General features: G+C 42.9%; 1 protein-coding gene and 1 pseudogene across 10 annotated transcripts in view; one reads left to right on the forward strand and one right to left on the reverse strand.

The window, feature by feature from the left end:
• Positions 1-13213, reverse strand: part of LOC135112409 (ran-specific GTPase-activating protein-like) — a 66097-nt gene extending 52884 nt beyond the window's left edge. For all 10 annotated transcript variants that reach the window (XR_010274378.1, XR_010274379.1, XR_010274364.1 and 7 more), the window contains exon 1: positions 13079-13213. The gene's annotated coding sequence lies outside the window, so the exon portion shown is untranslated. The remainder of the gene's footprint in view (positions 1-13078) is intronic.
• Positions 13214-15800: 2587 nt separating this feature from the next.
• Positions 15801-17500, forward strand: part of LOC135112444 (Y+L amino acid transporter 2-like) — a 172051-nt pseudogene continuing 170351 nt past the window's right edge.

Here is a 17500-nt window from a genome sequence, read left to right on the forward strand (position 1 = left end):
ATAGATGGAGGAATTGAGTTTTTGAGGCATTGAACAATACCAAGTTTGCTCTGCCCCAATCAGAAATTTTAGAAAGACCAGAAGTCAAGCGTTCTGTTGCTTCCCTGCGTGATATGTTTACCTCCTGAAGGGTTGGACGTCTATGAAAAGACGTGGAAAAGTGCAGGGTGGTATCATCAGCGTAGGAGTGGATAGGACAAGAAGTTTGGTTTAGAAGATCATTAATGAATAATAAGAAGAGAGTGGGTGACAGGACAGAATCCTGAGGAACACCACTGTTAATAGATTTAGGAGAAGAACAGTGACCGTCTACCACAGCAGCAATAGAACGGTCAGAAAGGAAACTTGAGATGAAGTTACAGAGAGAAGGATAGAAACCGTAGGAGGGTAGTTTGGAAATCAAAGCTTTGTGCCAGACTCTATCAAAAGCTTTTGATATGTCCAAGGCAACAGCAAAAGTTTCACCAAAATCTCTAAAAGAGGATGACCAAGACTCAGTAAGGAAAGCCAGAAGATCACCAGTAGAGCGGCCTTGACGGAACCCATACTGGCGATCGGATAGAAGGTTGTCAAGTGATAGATGTTTAAGAATCTTCCTGTTGAGGATAGATTCAAAAACTTTAGATAGGCAGGAAATTAAAGCAATAGGACGGTAGTTTGAAGGATTAGAACGGTCACCCTTTTTAGGAACAGGTTGAATGTAGGCAAACTTCCAGCAAGAAGGAAAGATAGATGTTAACAGACAGAGCTGAAAGAGTTTGACTAGACAATGTGCAAGCACGGAGGCACAGTTTCGGAGAACAATAGGAGGGACCCCATCAGGTCCATAAGCCTTCCGAGGGTTTAGGCCAGCGAGGGCATGGAAAACATCATTGCGAACAATTTTAATACGTGGCATGAAATAGTCAGAGGGTGGAGGAGAGGGAGGAACAAGCCCAGAATCGTCCAAGATAGAGTTTTTAGCAAAGGTTTGAGCAAAGAGTTCAGCTTTAGAAATAGATGTGATAGCAGTGGTGCCATCTGGTTGAAATAGAGGAGGGAAAGAAGAAGCAAAGTTAATGGATATATTTTTGGCTAGATGCCAGAAATCACGAGGGGAGTTAGATCTTGAAAGGTTTTGACATTTTCTGTTAATGAAGGAGTTTTTGGCTAGTTGGAGAACAGACTTAACATGGTTCTGGGCAAAAATATAAAGTGCATGAGATTCTGGTGATGGAAGGCTTAAGTACCTTTTGTGGGCCACCTCTCTATCATGTATAGCACGAGAACAAGCTGTGTTAAACCAAGGTTTAGAAGGTTTAGGACGAGAAAAAGAGTGAGGAATGTACGCCTCCATGCCAGACACTATCACCTCTGTTATGCGCTCAGCACACAAAGACGGGTCTCTGACACGGAAGCAGTAGTCATTCCAAGGAAATTCAGCAAAATACCTCCTCAGGTCCCCCCACTAGCAGAGGCAAAACGCTAGAGGCACCTTCGCTTAGGGGGATCCTGAGGAGGGATTGGAGCGATAGGACAAGGTAAAGATATGAGATTGTGATCGGAGGAGCCCAACGGAGAAGAAAGGGTGACAGCATAAGCAGAAGGATTAGAGGTCAGGAAAAGGTCAAGAATGTTGCACCAATTGCTCTAGGTCATGGAGGATAGCAAAGTTGTAGGCTAGTTCACCAGGATGGTCAGTGAAGGGAGAGGAAAGCCAAAGCTGGTGGTGAACATTGAAGTCTCCAAGAATGGAGATCTCTGCAAAAGGGAAGAGGGTCAGAATGTGCTCCACTTTGGAAGTTAAGTAGTCAAAGAATTTCTTATAATCAGAGGAGTTAGGTGAGAGGTATACAGCACAGATAAATTTAGTATGAGAGTGACTCTGTAGTCGTAGCCAGATGGTGGAAAACTCGGAAGATTCAAGAGCGTGGGCACGAGAGCAGATTAAGTCATTGCGCACATAAACGCAGCATCCAGCTTTGGATCGAAAATGAGGATAGAGAAAGTAGGAGGGAACAGAAAAGGGGCTACTGTCAGTTGCCTCAGACACCTGAGTTTCAGTGAGGAAAAGAAGATGAGGTTTAGAAGAGGAGAGGTGGTGTTCTACAGATTGAAAATTAGATCTTAGACCGCGAATTTTGCAGAAGTTAATGAAGAAAAAGTTGAGGGGGGTGTCAAGACACTTAGGGTAGTCGACAGAAAGGCAGTCCGACCTGGGGACATTTATGGTCCCCTCCCCAGATGAGGACTCCGAGGCTGGTGTAGGAGTCGCCATGATGATTTTAAAATTTTTGAGTGAAGGGTGTGTGTGTTATTAGGTGCTTGTAGTTTTGTGTGGAGGAAGAGAGTTGTCTTTAGAGGGCAGGCTGTGACTGCCCCCTTGTGTTGTGAGACACAAAGGGAAACGTTCAGTGAGGTCACAGCTGGGTTTAATGATAAGTTCACAGCACCCCCTGAACAGTGCTGCACACCTCACTGGGAGTAATTATCGTTTCGGCAGGTGTCTACTGCCTCCTCCTTTACTCTCTCTCTCTCTCTCTCTCTCTCTCTCTCTCTCTCTCTCTCTCTCTCTCTCTCTCTCTCTCTCACTGAATGGCGACCCTAATGCACATGATGGGAAAAAAATATGATAAACACCAATAATTTACTCTCTCTCTCTCTCTCTCTCTCTCTCTCTCTCTCTCTCTCTCTCTCTCTCTCTCTCTCTCTCTCTCTCTCTCTCTCTCTCTCTAATGCATTAGAGAGATTCTCATGAAATATACGTATATGTTATATTTTTAAGAGTGATTTCTTCAGGATTATATAGAGAAATAATGGCTTAAATCTTGATCAAGTTAGATTTACGCTTTCACTTGTCTCCAGTGAGGCGTCTGTTTAAAGAGGGATCTGATAGGTCTTTCATTGCCACAGAGAATACAAGAAGGGTGACGTAAGCAAAATTCTCAAGGTCAGTAGTCATGATAGGATAAGAAGATTAAGAGGAGATTGATGAGATCTTTCTGTGGTAGTGGCGATGTATCAACGGTAAACAAACGAAATTTTCAAGACCAGTAGTCAGGATAGGACAAAAAAAGATTAAGAAGAGATTGATGAGGTCTTTCTGTGGTACTGGTGACGTAAATAATGGTAACAAACGAAATTCTCAAGGTCAGTAATCAAGATGGGATAAGAAATAACGGGTTCAAGCTTGTAATAGTTAGAGATGAGAATCCTACTGATCATCTATGTGGCCTTTGAAAACAGTCCTGCTGAGAGGCCAAGGCGCTTCAACATGCAGGCTGCGTGCAACACTCCATCCAAATTATGCTGATATTCTCCAGTACTGTTATTATTATTATTGCAGTTTTTTTCTTCTTTTTATTACCTCTTGTGATGTGTTTGAAGTGTGTGTGTGTGTGTGTGTGTGTGTGTGTGTGTGTGTGTGTTATCCATCACTATCCACTACCTTAAAACCGTTGATATTCATTCTGTTCCTTTTTTTTTTTTTAATGACAAAGTTTCTTCACCATCATAATTCATTATTTTCGCAATTTAGTTGAAATATTTGTTTTCTTACTCATATTTCATGTGTATCTACTAAAAGCAAATATATAACTGTTTACGCATCTACTCGTATATGAACACGTTTTGAGGGCGTAAGGGAAGCTGCAAGAAGCCTTCAGGCCTACACGTGGCAGGCCCTCAGTAAAACATCCCTAGCAGTCTCCACCTCTCATCCCTATTCATTAATTTACTTTGTCTTCTTTTGAGGCTCTCTTTCAACTGGACTCTAATGGCCTGACTACCGAGCTTAAGCTAGTCACCCACCACGCTGCTTGAGAAAAAGTTTATTCACTTATGTTTGTTTATTAATATAGTTATTCATCAGTCTGTTTACTCGAATCACTTACGTTTCATTATTTTTTACCTTGCCTTCTTTTTGTATTTAGTTATTTATTCACTAATTGGCTAATCAATCTATCAAGCTTCCATGTTACCTACTCCTTGTATTAACGCATTTATTCATTTGATTCCCTATTCATTTCTCCATCCAGCTTCTTTCCCAGTTATTCTATTTCACTTACTGACTCCTTATCTATTGATCTATTCACCAATTTACTTCATTCACCTTCTCGTATCTGCATCTGTGTCTTTCATTCACTTGTTGACTCCTCTATCTATCTCTCCACCAGTTTATCCTATTCACTTACTCGTATTTATATTTATCAGTCTCTCTCCCACCGCCCCGCCTCCCGCGCCCTCCCACCCTCGACCACATCGCACACACCATACACTTAGCGATTTCAAACTCTGTCTATTACTTTCTCAAGCTGTCTGACTCGCAATCTACCTACCATGTCATTGTACCTCTCTCTCTCTCTCTCTCTCTCTCTCTCTCTCTCTCTCTCTCTCTCTCTCTCTCTCTCTCTCTCTCTCTCTCTCTCTCTCTCTTCCTACCCACCCATGACTCTCTCTCTCCCTTCGCTTCTCCTTCCCACCAGTAATTCTCTCCCTCCCACCATAATTCTCTCTCTCCCTCTCTTCCTCTCCCTCGCTCCCTTCACAGTCTCCCCTCTCCCTCCTCTCCCTAGGTCAGATACATCACAATAATTGCCCTTGCCTCACAGTTTCTCCTTTTAAGAACATTTTACAAAATAATAAAAGGACCTACGAGGCCCCTTTTTTCCTCCTCCTCCTCCTCCTCCTCCTCCCCCTCAGTTAAAAGAGAGTAGCCTGGCTTGAAATATCGCCGCTTTGTGTTTGACTAGCCAATGTTTCACTCCACGTGCGCCTCGCTCCAAGACGCTGCCACACTAAGCCTTAAACAGCCGCCGGAGACTCAGGCGCGGCTAGACAGGGCGTAAACAAAGATTAAATCAAGCTTATGGACTTTGCATGTAACACTCCTTAGCCCCCCGACGCTACGCTGCGAGGGTTATTGGGCTTATTACGTGTTATTAAGGGTGTCCAGAAGAGTGATTTGGGGTTATGTCGTTATGATAAAGGGTTTGGTGTAAAAAAGATGGGTATACTAGACGATAAAGGGCTTAGGTGTTGGATTAAATCAGGGTTATGTACTTTGAACGCTACGAGAGTCAGTGGGCTCGTCTGGGCTTATTAGGAGAGTGATTTGAGCTTGTGTGGTTATGATAAAGGGTGTGGTGAGGGAAAAAAAAAGGGATGTACAAAAGGAAAGAAAAGGTTGTGTTGGGTTACATCTTTGCATACAACTCTCCTTAGCCCTGTGCCGCTAGCTACGAGGGTTATTGGGTTTGCTTTGGCTTATCTGGGCTTATCAGGCTTGTTAGAGCTTGTTTGGGTTTCTTAAGGTGGTTCAATAGTGATTTCAGCTTATCTAAACTAGTTAGGTCTCCTTAGGGCTGTCTGGTAGTGATCTGAGCTTGTGTGTGTGTGTGTGTGTGTGTGTGTGTGTGTGTGTGTGTGTGTGTGTGTGTGTGTGTGTGTTAAAGGAGATCATTTTTCTTGGAATGTTCAGAAATAGACTGAAGGAAGAGAAGGAAGGAGGAGAGAGAAGTTAATCGAGAGAAGTTTTGATGGGATGGCCTTGAATAGACTGAGAGAAGGAAGGGCGGACAGATGGTGGTGGTGGTGGTGGTGGTGGTGTATAGGGGAGAAGGGAAGCAGTTTGCGTAATGTAGAGAGAAGAAGAAATGATGTTTGGGTTTAATGGACACAATGAATCAAATAAAATATTATAGAGAGAATTGGAAAATATATTATATGTATGAATGTTTTCCCAATAGTTTATGGTGAAAATGTGAGGAAAATCACAATATTTTATCATAATGCAAAAATACGAAAATTGATGTGAATTCACACACACACACACACACACACACACACACACACACACACACACACACACACACACACACACACACACAGAGAGAGAGAGAGAGAGAGAGAGAGAGAGAGAGAGAGAGAGAGAGAGAGAGAGAGAGAGAGAGAGAGAGAGAGAGAGAGAGAGAGAGAGAGAGAGAGAGGGAGGGAGGGAAACAAACAGACAGAAAAAAAAAAAAGTCAATGAACTTACCCCAAAAGATACATAAATAAAGTTACTGAAAGACAAAGAAAGCAATTAAATTCAATCACAAGAAGAAGAAGAAGAAGAAGAAGAAGAAGAAGAAGAAGAAGAAGAAGAAGAAAAAAAGGGGGAGGAGAAGAAGGAGGAGGAGGAGGAGGAGGAGGAGGAGGAGGAGGAGGAGGAGGAGGAGGAGAAATGAGAAAGGAGAAGAAAAAGAGGAAGAAAAGAGGACTGGAGATTGAAAAGCACTAAATGAAAAAAAAGAACAGACAAGTGAGAGAAAAGGAAACGAGAAAGATGAAAAGAGAAGAAGGAATAGGAGAAAAAGAAAACAAGAAAACAATAAGATGAGAGCGGCGAAAACAAGGAGAAAAAAAAAAGGAAAGGAAGAAGACGAGGAGGAGGAGGAAGAGGCAGAATAGCGGAGGAACATCAAAAGTCCCGATCCTCCTTCCCTCCTCCTCCTCCTTTTTCTCCTCCCTTTCGCTCTTTGGTGGTGGTCCTCATTTGATACGCCCCTTGACTCCCAGCCCTGTGAGAGGAGGAATAGACAAAGGAATATACAAAGGAAGGAGGAGGAGGAGGAGGAGGAGGAGGAGGAGGAGGAGGAAGAGAGATGACATAGAAGTCAATGATATTCTATGTAAGTTAAGGAAGATAATAATAGTGATAAAGAGAGAAAGAGAGAGAGAGAGAGAGAGAGAGAGAGAGAGAGAGAGAGAGAGAGAGAGAGAGAGAGAGAGAGAGAGAGAGAGAGAGAGAGAGATGGTAAACAGTGAATGAGTGATAATCGTCTCATTATAATAAACGTCGTTCTCTCTCTCTCTCTCTCTCTCTCTCTCTCTCTCTCTCTCTCTCTCTCTCTCTCTCTCTCTCTCTCTCTCTCAACAATGGCCACAACATTCTCTCTTTTTTTATAGATATCAAACCTTTCCTCCCTTCTTCCCTCCTCTTCTTTCCTTCCTCCCTCTCTCCCTCTACTCCTTCCATCTCTCCTCTCTTCCCTCCCTTCTTACCCCCGTCCATCTCTCCTCTCCTCCTCCTCCATACCTCCCTCTCTCTCCTTTCCTCTCCTCCCTCCTTCCCTCCTCTTTCCCAGGCCGCGTCTCGACAGCACCACCTTACTCCTCCTCCTCCTCCTCCTCCTCCTCCTCCTCCTCATTCTCATCCTCCTCCTCCTCCTCCTTGCAGACAGAGATTAAAGATGGCGGTCTAGAGGAAGCCATTACGGAGTGTTGCTACAGCCTCGAGGCATCCCTAATTATCCTCTCTCTCTCTCTCTCTCTCTCTCTCTCTCTCTCTCTCTCTCTCTCTCTCTCTCTCTCTCTCTCTCTCTCTCTCTGTCTGTCTCTCTCTCTCTCTTCCCCCAAACACGACTGTGAATTTTAATGTAAATGTAATACATCCAAGCAGGCACGTGAAAAACTTGTGAGTTTGCTTGGATAGTTACTTGCTTTTTGACGTCCATATTAATGAGCTGAAAAGGAAAGTGATGGGTGTTTTAATGTATGTAAGTAGAATTAGTGAAAACCCAGATAAGGACAGCAGGATCATGGTGACACAGGCCCTTGTATTAACCTTAATTAACTGTTGTATTAGAATATGGGGACTACAAATGATGCATTAATGTCTGGTGTGCAAAAGTTACAGAATGCTGCAGGAAGGGTTGCCATAGGTGGAGTTAAGAAATATGATCACGTGTCTCCATTTTATAAAGAACTCCAATGGCTACGAATAAAGCACAAACATGTTTTACAAGTGGCTACAACAATATTTAAGATTTTACGAAGGTTTCATCCAAAATAGTTTTTATCACTATGTAACAGGCAAGCTATCACCAGTAGCGTCACAAGACACAGGCACAGGTTGCTTGTACCGGCCACCTACACACACACTGCTGATACACGCACTGTCATATTGGGGCCCAGAGTGTGGAACTCTCTCCCGCTCTCCCTCACACAGGACACATCTATACCCGCTCTCCCTCACACAGGACACATCTATACCCGCTCTCCCTCACACAGGACACATCTATAATCTCTTTTAAGGCTGGACTTTAAAAAAATTGTTTTAACCGAAAATATATTTAGTTAGGTTTGTTTTATCTTGTTTAGTTTTTTTTGTTTTAAGTGTACTTGTATATGTACGTTAACTTTGCATTTTTGTGGTGCATCTATTATAGACGAGTGTTCCACAATTGTATTGTATTTATATTATTACATATCACCGGTATTTTGTCATATTTGTATACTTGACTAATGTGTAATAACCACTTTGGTAGATAATTTTAAACAATCTCTCTCTCTCTCTCTCTCTCTCTCTCTCTCTCTCTCTCTCTCTCTCTCTCTAAGACCACAGCGGTTGGATTCAAATTAATTCATATTCTTGAAAGCCGGAGACCGTTAGGGCCGTTAAAGACCGTTAGGGACGTTAGGAGGGAGGTGATCAGTTGAGTAAGGACTGACGATGTCAAGAAAAAGAGGAGGAGGAGGGAGAGGGGAAGGAAGAGGAGGAGGAAGAGGAGGAGGAGGAGGAGGGGGAGGAGGAGGAGGAGGAATGTAAAAGGACAACTTCAAAACAGCATATTAATTTACAATAATATTCATAAAAAAAAGAAAACGTAAAACATAAGACAACAAATAAGAAAGGCAGAAAAAAGGAAGAAAAATATAAAAATGAAAACAATTAGAAAGCTTTAAAAAAAAGTTATTATGAAGCTTTAAGGGAACATGAGATAAATTAATGAATTAAAATGATAGGTGGAAATAAGCAGGCATGTTTGACACAGGGGCTGCCACGTGTAGGCCTGATGGCTTCTTGCACCAACCCTTACCTTGTTATGTTCTCAATTACCAAAATAAAGAGAAGCTGTCGCAGGATGACAGGTAAGAGACAAGAAGAGTGAGGAAAATAAGACGTAGGAAACATAATCAAACCTTCTTGTTACCATTACAATGTTAGTAAAGAACGTCCATCAACAAGGAATTTTAGAAGTATTGTAACGAAAGGTGGACAAAATTAAGATGCCTGACTTCTCTTTGAGTGACGAGGAAGGACGGAATCAGGAACGAATACATCAAGGAAGATATTTTATTTATTTTTTCTTTTTACTTAAGGAAAAAAAAAACAAAAAAAAAACAGAATCATCGAAAATTGAAGGCTAAGTGTCTTGAAACCTGCATGAAAACAACTGTCAAGATTACGAGAAGCTGTCACAACCTGGTAGATAAGAGACAGGGAGAGAAAAGTAACGCATGGAACATTATACAACCTACTTCCCATCACAGTATTACACTAAAATTCACGTCAGGAAAGCTTAATTTTGACAAAGACTTTAGAAGTATTATAACGAAAAGTGGCTGAAATGAAAAACGATGCGACTTTATCAGAGAGAGACGAAGCGGAATATCAGGAACACATCACAGGCACAACACATGTACAGCGGTGTGGGCCAAGGCTAGACAGGCAACACTGAGCTAGTTTGGGCGTGTCAGAAGGAGAGACGAGGAGTGGGGGGAGAAGGATGCTGGAGGTGGCGAGAGAGAGAGAGAGAGAGAGAGAGAGAGAGAGAGAGAGAGAGAGAGAGAGAGAGAGAGAGAGAGAGAGAGAGAGAGAGAGAGGGGGACCTCTTTGTAATGGGTGTGACTGAGGAAGGCACAGAAGACTAAGCACGTTGAAGAAGAAGAAGAAGAAGAAGAAGAAGAAGAAGAAGAAGAAGAAGAAGAAGAAGAAGAAGAAGAAGAAGAAGAAGAAGAAGAAGAAGAAGAAGAAGATAATGAGAAGCGTTAATTAAGAAAACACCAATAATTATGAAATACAAAGCCAATTAACCGTTAAGAGAAAAAACTAACAAACTCCACCAAATGAGAAATGAAAATAAATAAAACTATGAAATTTTATTAAACATTCAGGAAGGAGAGAGAGAGAGAGAGAGAGAGAGAGAGAGAGAGAGAGAGAGAGAGAGAGAGAGAGAGAGAGAGAGAGAAGGGGGGAGGGAGAGGGAGAGAGACTAACAAGCCACCAGGTTACGAGTCCCAGAACCAGTTGGAACATAAGAAAATAAGGGAAGCTGCAAGAAGTCATGAGGGCTACACGTGACAATCCTTGCATGAAACATACCTGCCTATTTTCACCCATCAGACCCATCTTAACCTACGCCTCTCTAAGGAATGTATGTAAATTTAAAAGCTTCCAGACTAGTACTGTATAATCGGCACAGGATCATCCACTCCTTCATTGTTCCTTCAGGTAGATAAATGTGTAAGCCTGCGGAATTTAATTGTGGAAATCTTGATGAATGATATGCATGGGAACAGTAAACAGTGGCAAGCCGGATCATTTAGTCAATCAATCTCCACCTTGACGTGGCGCCAGACAAGCGTGAACCATCTCTCCTCTACCTAAACAAGGGTGACCTAAGCAAAATTCTCAGGATCAGTAATGAGGATGGGATAAGAAATAATGGGTGATGAATCATGAAGTCAGATTAAAAAACAGTTAGATAGGAACTGTGGCGCCAGGCAAGCGTGAACCATCTCTCCTCTAACTAAACAAGGGCGACCTAAGCAAAGTTCTCAGGGTCAGTCATCAGGATGGGAAAAGAAATATTAGGAGATGAATGATGAAGTCAGATTAAAAACAAAAAAAAAAACAGTTAGATAGGAACTGTCCCAACCCGGATAAATGATGAACCTAGGGAAGGTGAACTGTGGGGAATCCAAGGGTGTCCCAGGGTGAGGGATAACATACACCCACCAAACTCACTAGTAGACACATGAGCGCTGGACAGTCTAAGAGCGTGTAAATTTCCAGATATCACTAATAACACACACACACACACACACACACACACACACACTCTAGTAACATGCCCATAAAAACCTAACCTCTCTACTGCCAGCAGATTTCTCGCAGCGCCAATGAAGCAAATGAATCACTTTTAAACAGCACAGGAATGACTTGACTCGCGTACACTTGAAAGAAAAACCAGGGCGGAAAATAACTGCATAAGGTAACTAGGCGGGCCACATGTTCTTATGTCGTAGTATTGTAATATCTCCTCCTAAATGTAAGTCTTTTTTCTCTTTTCGTCTCTTACTCTTCTATCACATTTTCTTTTATATCATCTTCGTACCGTCTCTCTCTCTCTCTCTCTCTCTCTCTCTCTCTCTCTCTCTCTCTCCTCTCTCTCCTCTCTCCTCTCTCTCTCCCTCTCTCTCTCTCATAAACACTTCAACCTTTCCTCCGCCTCTCGTTCTCCACGTATTTTTACTTTCTGAAGATGAAAAGGAGGGAGAGAGAGAGAAAGAGAGAGAGAGAGAGGAGAGAGAGAGAGAGAGAGAGGAGGAGAGAAGAGAGAGAAGAGAGATGAGAGAGAGAGGAGAGAGAGAGAGAGAGAGAGCAGAAGACGAGCATAACAGGAACAAAAATTACCATGACTGATGACAGATAGTTAATGACAATTCGTAACCCAACCAACACAAGAATAAGGAAAGCACGCAATATCAGACACGTGTTACCTTGTCTCGCTCTGTCTGCAATGATTTTTGTTTTTTTTTTCACGAGGAGCTCTGAAAGTTATGACCTTGAAAAACGTTTAACTTCTCCCCATTACTGTCAAGTTAGGGAGCATGTGATACATCTACGCGTGGCCTCGACCGCCTCACCTCCTCCTTACTGTCCTTTCATTAAGGACTTGTAATTAGTACATTCAATTCCCAGACCACTTAATTTGTAACTTTTCTAGATTTAATTTCTTGATGTCTTGAAACTCGAACTATATTTTATTTGTTACTTTTCCTTTCATTTTAACATTACTAGTATTCCTATGCAATTTTATATTTTTTTTCAACGTATGACATCAGGTGTTGCTGTGCCACGCAAGAAAAATTTTAACCACTTCTCTGGCGCAGGGTAATAACAAGGCTGAGAAAGGCCCACTGAAGGTACAAAATCCCCAAAGAGTATTTAAATTAAATAGCCCAAGATCGCGAGGAAAATAATGTGGTGGTGTTCTCAGTGGGTGGTGCGTGACATCCCTCACTCAGGCAGGCAGGAACACTAAGACACCCCATACCACACCTTACCTTCCCTTGTCTCCTCGCTTATTAACGCGAGGGATAAGTATTAACAGTATTCTGAAAACAATAAACCATGCTCAAGAGTGTTTCTCCTGTTCATAATGTAGAAATATTTTTAGCCTGTCACTAAGAGCCGTAAAAAAAATAAATAAATAAATAAAAATATATATATATATATATATATATATATATATATATATATATATATATATATATATATATATATATATATATATATATATATATATATATATATATATATATATATATATATATATATATATATATATATATATATACGAATGATTTCAACTAGAGCCTTTTAAGTGTAGCGGAGGTGCGGCGCAGAAATGTTTGAGAGTACAGGGCTTAGTGCTCATCGTCTCACACTTGCTGACTGATTCCTGCTCAGCTTCACCACGTCCCCTGGCATCACGACCCTTGCAACACGCCTCCTCCTTCACCTTTCCCCTCTTCCTGCCCCCTCCTCCCCCTCTCACTCCTGTCACCCCCCTTCAAGATACCTCAGAGATACAGCAATACATGTAACAGTGATTTATGCAGACGTCTGAAGCACTGAAACACTGAAACATTGAAGAAGCAAGTTGAAAGATCGGGTGAAATAATGAAAAGGAAAGAGTTAACGAGTGATTGAGGTGGTTAGCCTACTCTGCGCGACTCGGTGTGAGCAGACGTCGTCACTGAACAACCTGAGCGCGGGAGGCAGGGAGGGAGGGGGCGGAGCAAGATGGAGATCGTTTTAAAATATAGGTAGCAAGTTAGTTATTTTGTTTATTTACAGAAATGAAAATGAGTGAACGTAACGATGAAAGACCAAGAAATAGAAGGAGAACAACGCAGAGGAGGAGGAGACAAGAGAAAGATGACAATAATTCAGTAGGAAAACTTCAACTGGAGCTGTTCCTACCGGCCGCCGCTGCTTGACTGGCTGAAAGTACACGGTTACCTCACCTCACCTCACCACACTCACCTCAGTCAGCCTGCCAGCACCTCACTCGTGTCCTCGCCTTCACGCCGCCACTAAAGTCACTTCCCACACGCAGCACAGACCAGTACTTTCCCTGCTACAACCCTCGCTCTTCCTCACACTGCACCCTCCACTTCCCTTCCTCTACCCTCCCTCCACCAGCGCTCCCCTCCCCTCCACCAGTTTTCTAGTTCCGTGTTATATTTCAGTGAATAAACGAGTGACATCAGTTGTAAATATTTGACCCACACTTACCAAACAAATAAAAGATTTAGATCTCGACTGAAATGTTCATGATTACACAGAGATTACCCAACTTTGCGTGACAGGCAGGCGTGACGTGTCCAAGGGAGGGGAGGAGTGAAGGGAGGGTCAGCGGAGGAATACAGGGAGGGAGAGGAATGAAGGGGAAGCAGATGGAGGAGATCCACTCACAGGATTCTGCGTTGTTGATTTGTGTGTGGAAGTATCGTGGGTTTTGCCTGCCTCCATTGTTGCTCGTCTGCTGAAATAAGTAAGTGTCACACAGAGAGAGAGAGAGAGAGAGAGAGAGCACGGCTACAACACATTACTAGTGACACCAGCAGGGAAAACTCATCACCACCACCATTTACTATTACCAGCCAACACCATTCCTTCTTCACAGATATCCACACCATCACCACACCACCACCATCACCATGCTTATCACCACTATCACCACCACCACTGTTCCTGCCTCCCAGTCCATTATCTCCGCCACCACCACCATCACCACCACTATCACCGCCATCACCATCCGATTAAGGAACACAAGGCGGTGCACCAGATGTTAATGAAAGCGCGCCATTATAACCTGCCATTAATTGCTGCCTCCTCTAATGACCCATCAGCGCCATTACCTCCTCCTCCTCCTCCTTCCTCCTCCTCGTTTTCTCTATTTTCTTTCTCTCCACCTATCTTATTCTTCTCTTTATCTATCTTCCAACTCCACCACCACACATTTCCACCATTACCAAACACCTCCTCCTCCTCTCTCCTCCTCCCCATTACATCAATTAACCACCTAATCACTGCCACCCCGCCATTGGCTCCTCCCTAACAGGATAACTGGCGGCAGCTGATTGGCTGAGGGAGTTAGGCAGTTAGCGGGGAGCATTATCTTAACCTCTGGGTAAAGGGAGGAGGAGGAGGAGGAGGAAGAAGAAGAAGAAGAAGAAGAAGAAGAAGAAGAAGAAGAAGAAGAAGAAGATAAAAGGTGTTTATGACGAATGTTGAGGTGTAAGAATTGATGAGGAGGAGGAAGAGGAAAAGGAGAAGGAAAAAGAAAAGGAGGAGGAAGAGGAGGAGGGGGAGATAAAGACAAGGTGTTTATGAGGACCTGGAATGAAAAGAACCAAGATGAACGGTGAGGAGGAGGAGGAGGAGGAGGAGGAGAAGCAGAAGGAAGAGAAGAAAGGTGTATCAGTGTACTGGACGAGGAGGAGGAGGAGGAGGAGGAAGAGTAAGAATGAACGATAAGAGGAGAGAAGGAGGATAAGGAAGAGGAGAAGGGATGAACATAAAGTAGGAAGAGGAAGAGGAATAAGGATGAACATGGACAAGAAATGAAAATGAAAGAAAGAAGAGAGAAGGAGGAAGGAGGAGGAGGAGGAGGGAGGAAGGAGGAATGATATTAATAAAGGGAGAAGAGAAAGAGAAGTAAAGATGAACAATAAGAGACGCGAAGGAGAATGAGGAAGGAGTAAGGATATTAGTAAAAGAGAAGGAGGAAAAGAATCACGGATGAAGGGAAGAGGAAGAAGGAAATAGGGAGAAGGAAGGGAAAAGAATGAACACTGAGAAGAAGGGAGGAGGAAATAGGGGGAGAGGGAGGCGGCGATTCTATGGGCGATATAATATTATAGCGATATGTTAGGACACGACCCTCCACCCACCTCTCTCTCTCTCTCTCTCTCTCTCTCCCCGCTGCGCACTGCGCTGTTCAGTCAGTTCCTAGTGTTGTTTGTTATATGTGATTTTTGCTTGCCTAAAAGATTGTATGGTTTATTTTCTGTCAGATTTGTTATGTTGTCTAAGGTGACAGAGGTGGATTTACTGTAATGATAATGCCTGGGTTCTGTCTCTCACTCATTTTCTGTCTCCTATTTTCCTGTATTTCCATCACTTCCGCTTTCAATCTTCTACTGTCTTTCAGTATCTTTATTCTATTTTCGCTTTCTATTTCCTGTCTTTTTAGTATTTGCATCACTTTCTCTTCTTGTCTCCTATCTTTTTGTATTTTTATCTATTTCTGTCTATTTTTCCGGACTGCCCTTCATCACCTCCACTTTCCATCCCATCAATATTTTCATCGCCTCTTCTCTTCCTACGATGTACTTTAATGTATTACTATATATTTAAGTATAGGTTAAGATAGGCTATCTTGATTTACCCCGCTTTAAACTTGTATCATCATAACTTAAGTGCATCAAACTTTCTCAGTAAATTGTTAAACTACTAAACTGGCAATGACACACACAAGCCCCGAGAATCTCTATCTGTAACACATGGTGTTTGATGGTGGTCACTATACAAATTATTTCTGTATATTGCTCGTTTCATATTTGTTTGTTTCATAGTATTTGGTCGTTTCATATGATAACTACCTAGGAATAATGAGTGTTAATGAGTGTTTCATTTGTGTATGAATCCCCTCGAGCGGTTAAAACCGAGGGAAGGTAGCTCAGGGAGGGAGGTCAAGCCGGCAGTCTATCTGTGGTATAGCAGCCGCACACACCTTGTTGGATTGAAACCTGTGGATTTATTTCCTGTGAGCGCCAGAGATTGGTGAGTGTTCCTCTATTACATTTGTGATAGGTTTAGGAATATATTAGGAAAGTGTAGTACTTTGTTGCTTGTTATTCTCTCCTGTTGTATTTACTTTACGTTACACCCAGAACTGTTACATATATGTTGTGTTTTTTTGTGATATTTCAAAGTAAATTGTCATAGTTAGGTAATCAAACATTCATGCGAGATTTGTGACCCAGAAGGGTGTTTACACCGTAAAGATAGTCACCATAGCTTGTTAGCTAGTGGGTGGCGGGGGGGAGGGGGCCGAAGAGGAGAGAAGTGAGAGCCGGGGAGAGGGTCGCCACACCAACACGCTTAATTTAGACGCGCTTAACTTTCGCGACCACCTTCACGCGAGAAAAGAGCAAGAGAGCGGGGAAAGACGGAAGATCTATTGAGGGAGAGGAAGGAAACGAAGGGTGGAGGAGGGAAAGGAGGAAGGAAGAGGAGGGAGGAAAAGTCAGGAGCATGATCGCGAAAATATGTTCCGAGGGTGTAAATCAGTGAATCTTCCCCCTCTAACCTAGGAGAAAGATTGATAGTATCCCCCCCCTCTCTCTCTCTCTCTCCCGAAGCGATGTAATTCAAGTTTTCTCCCTCCCTCCCCTTTTCCTCCTCCTCCTCCTTCCCTTCCTTTCTCTCTCTCTCTCTCTCTCCTTCTCTCTCTCTCTCTCTCTCTCTCTCTCAACCATGAAACCAAAAAAAGCAACACTACTACTACTACAACTACTATATCTATTATTATTATTATTAGTAGTTGTTGTTGTTGTTGTTTTATTATCGTTGTTGTTAGTATTGTTATTATTATTAGTTGCAGTATTATTATTATTATTATTATTTATTATTATTGCTACTACTTCTGTTACTGCTGTTACCATCATGATCATCATCATCATCATGAGAAAGTGTCATTTTCAACCAAAGTATGTATCCCTGCTTCGTTTCACACACACACACACACACACACACATGTAAGCTTCCCTGTTATGGCCCATGGCCTTGAGGGGGTCCATGCCCCCCCGCGCGCAGCTGGCCAGCCCCGGTAACCCTGCGTAGGGGAGGGGAAGGGAGGTTAAGGGAGGTGCTGCTAATTGATTCGAGCAGGTGAGTGATGAGAGAGAGAGAGAGAGAGAGAGAGAGAGAGAGAGAGAGAGAGAGAGAGAGAGAGAGAGAGAGAGAGAGAGAGAGAGAGAGAGAGGAGAGAGAGAGAGAGAGAGAGAGAGAGAGAGAGAGAGCTTTTTGATTTTTTTTTTATAAATACCAAATTTATTACAAATAGAATTTCTCTCTCTCTCTCTCTCTCTCCTCTCTCCTCTCTCTCTCTCTCTCTCTCTCTCTCTCCTCTCTCTCTCACCTGTAGGTACACGCTGACTAGTCTGGGCTCATCACCTCCTCACTCTTCATATTGAGAGGCGAGGCCATCATGGTGGACCCGCTTCTCAGTGCCAGGCCAGCGGGGGAAGGGGAGGAGGGTGTTAGTGCTAGTGGTGGTGGTGGTGGTGGGGGGAAGAGGGGTGAAGGTAGTGGTGGTGGCGGTGGTGGGAAGAGGAGAGGGAAGCTAGTGGTGGTGGGGGTGGTAGTGGTAGCAGTGGTGATGAAGAGGGATGGAGA

Source organism: Scylla paramamosain, chromosome 2 (assembly GCF_035594125.1).
Source record: "Scylla paramamosain isolate STU-SP2022 chromosome 2, ASM3559412v1, whole genome shotgun sequence".
Lineage (NCBI taxonomy): Eukaryota > Metazoa > Arthropoda > Malacostraca > Decapoda > Portunidae > Scylla > Scylla paramamosain.